Here is a 3234-nt window from a genome sequence, read left to right as displayed (position 1 = left end):
TGCCAACTTGGGCCAGTGAAGCAACGTCCTCCACAACTAGACTGAAGAACAAAAAACGACAGCAACTTGTCTGTTCCCCTTCCCCCCAATTCCCCAGCACTGTTCCCATCCTCCCAATTCCCCAATAAAAATCTTTAAAAAAAAATAAAAATAAAAAAAATAAATTCTGCAGAGAACAGAGGAGGCATACACACAACTTCTAACTAGCATTCATAGGGACTTTATGGCCACGCTGTGAGTTCATTCCAATTTAGCCAGAATTTAGTTGTTGTATTCAGCCGTACTGCTAGAAGCCTCCATTGAGTTTTCCATCTTCTTTTCCTCTCTGTACTTCAATGTGGATATTTTCCATTGACTTTTTTTTTAATTAACAGTGCATATTTAAGAGTCATTTTAGGTTCAGAAAAATTGAGCAGAACATACAGAGAATTCCCATATTGCATACTGGATTAGATTGCTACAAAATCTTCACTTCTGAAGTCATTGAAAGAAACCAGCTTTGAGGTTTTAGGATATGGCTCCATATATCATTCTAGGAATAGTCCTGTTTTTCCTAATTTGGCTTTCATTCTGCCATGTATGTGCATTGGGATAGTGGTATCACATAGCATTATGGTTCAGTTTTCTCCTTTGTAAATGGGACTAATATTTATACTACCTATATAATAAGGCTGTTCTGAAAATTAGATCAATGTGTGCATGTAAGTAATTAGAACAGCACTTGGCATGCAAGACACTCTCAAGAAATGTTAATATTTGCTATCATTTAGAAATAAGAATGTGGAAATGTTGCCTCCTCTTTTTAAGGGCAGTGTCACTATCAGAATATCTTTGAGCCATCTGAATGCTAGATACTTTAAAACCGTAACATAACTCCCTGTTCGTGATAAAAATTTCATTGATCACTATAACCTCTAGTGATCTCTTCTGTCCTGGATTTTTGTCTGCTTTCCACAATTTCACATCCAACTACACTGTTGAATTGTACCTTCCATAGTTTCCACTGTGGTTCCTGGAAGATTTTGTCTCTGGCAGCCCCTGCAATCTTGCTGGCACTGAACAGGAGGAGTTCCTGTCTGGAACCTGGGGGAGCATCCTCTCCCCCTCAGTGTGTAAAGCTGGCCAAGACTTGAAAGCCTCCACACAAATATGCTGCCGAGTTGGCAGGTTCCGGTCCCACCCTCCTTTCTCAAGCTGGGAACCGCTCAGCCTTTGGCAGTGAGACACGGGCTAGGAATCTATGTGACACCTTCACTGAGAGCTATTAGCATGATGTGCCATTATTTTCTCTGGATTGAATTTTCTCAGGATTTCAGCAGCAGGTGCTCCGCAAGTGGCACATGATTGAAACAGGGAATGTTTGGCAAGCGTCTGGTGTGAAAATCAGCAACTGAAAATAGGATGCAGTGTATGGCTCACCCAGAAGCATTTTTCAGAGCTACCAGCACTCCCAAGTATCAAACAGCTTTGCCGTCCAGGGGATGAGATAACTTGAGTGGAAGAGGGATCACCTGGAGAAAGCACGCAGCTGGACAAAGCAGAGAGAGCTCTAAGAAGGTTCTTGCAAAATGAAACATGGCACTGGGGAAAATGCCAATTGCTTGGCCCTGCCCCAGACCTACTAACTCACAATCTTGATGGGGGCCTGGAATCCTCATGTTTTTTATAAGCTCCCCCATGTGACTCTAACGCAGATGGTCTTCCAACCATGTGCTTAGAAATGCTGGTTTCAGAGTAGAAGTGAGGCAACAAACCAGCAAAATCTACTGGGATTTGAGATGGGCTGTGTCAGGTAAAGAAACCAGAGTGGCACTAGAGCAAAGGGCCAGGGAGAATAAGGGTCCAAATCAGTGGCAGACCGATTACTAACAGTTGGAAGGCTCACCTAGGGTCCAGCCACTTGATGGCCATTGCTCCCAACCCCTGACAGCACGATCATACCGTAACAGTCAGGACTCAAATAGAAGACAGAAACTATATAGTAATGCAAGCAGGAATAAAATAATTATTAACCATAATAGGGAATTACAATATGTACCTACAGGGAAAAAGGAAAACTAAAAATACAGAAATAGCAGATACAGGGCGCAGCCACTTAAAAGTATCTCTAGTCTGACCTACGTCTAGGTGCCTACACAAAGAAAGGTACACATCTGGAAGCACTCCCACCCGTCAGGAAGTACAGACCTGTGCTGTATTTTTCAAGTCATCTGCCCCAGGTGAGGGTTTCACAGGGTTTTCAAGCAAAGAATGACTGGTCTCCTTAAGACAGAATTGCAAGCTACTTCCACTGCCAAGGGAAACAGGGTAGCTTAGGTGTTCAAGATTGTCAGTTTCACCTGGGCCCTAGCAGATGTCCCTATTTCAAGTTTTGGGATCCCACTTCTTCCCAACTGATGCTTTAACTTCACAAGAGAAACTTAACAAGGCTGTAAATTCAACTAACATTGCAATTCAGCCCACGGAAAGGTGCATTTGCAAAGCCAGCTGAGAGGAGCACACTGGAATCCGAAGAGCCTTTTCTCCTATCCCCTAATGTCCCTCTAGCACCCTCTACTGATAAAACTTAACAATGGGCCAAATTGCAAAGGAGAAATGTTGCAGTATTGCGAGCCATGCAGTGAAGGATGATGGGTTTGGAGATGAGAATCAATGAGTAATAACTGGCAACACACCTCACTTTCATTTCCTCTCCATGGTCTCCATCACCATCTGCTAATAAAAACAAATCCTGCAAATGGAAATGAGGAAACCCAGGATGCCAAGATGCATCAAAAGCATGTTTCTAATACTATATACTCACATATATCTAGGGCAATCAACAGTTTGCCCAGGATTGTTCCAGCTTTAGCACTTAAAAGTTCTGTGTCCCGCAAACCTCTCAGTCCCAGACAAACCAGAACAATTTGTCACCCAGAATGTGTCTGAAGATTTTCAAACATGCTGTGTATCAGGATCACCTTGGGCACTTGGTAACAAGACAGGTGAGTCTGTTAAAAATGCATTTATTTTGGATGCAAGTGGGCCATGTAATGATTTTTTGAGAAGCATTCTACCTGGAGGCATTAATCACTACTTTTAGGGACTCCTTAATCCAGACTTCTTTGTTCCTGTTCTCAAACCATAATCATTGAAAAGGAAAGAAATTACATCCTTTGGAAGATAAAGCCAAGTTTCCTGAGTCAGAAACAAACACTGACAAATTACTAGTTGGGGCGGGTGGGCGGGCGGGGG

Source organism: Hipposideros armiger, unplaced genomic scaffold (genome assembly GCF_001890085.2).
Source record: "Hipposideros armiger isolate ML-2016 unplaced genomic scaffold, ASM189008v1 scaffold_309, whole genome shotgun sequence".
NCBI lineage: Eukaryota > Metazoa > Chordata > Mammalia > Chiroptera > Hipposideridae > Hipposideros > Hipposideros armiger.
This window is presented reverse-complemented; position numbering follows the sequence as displayed.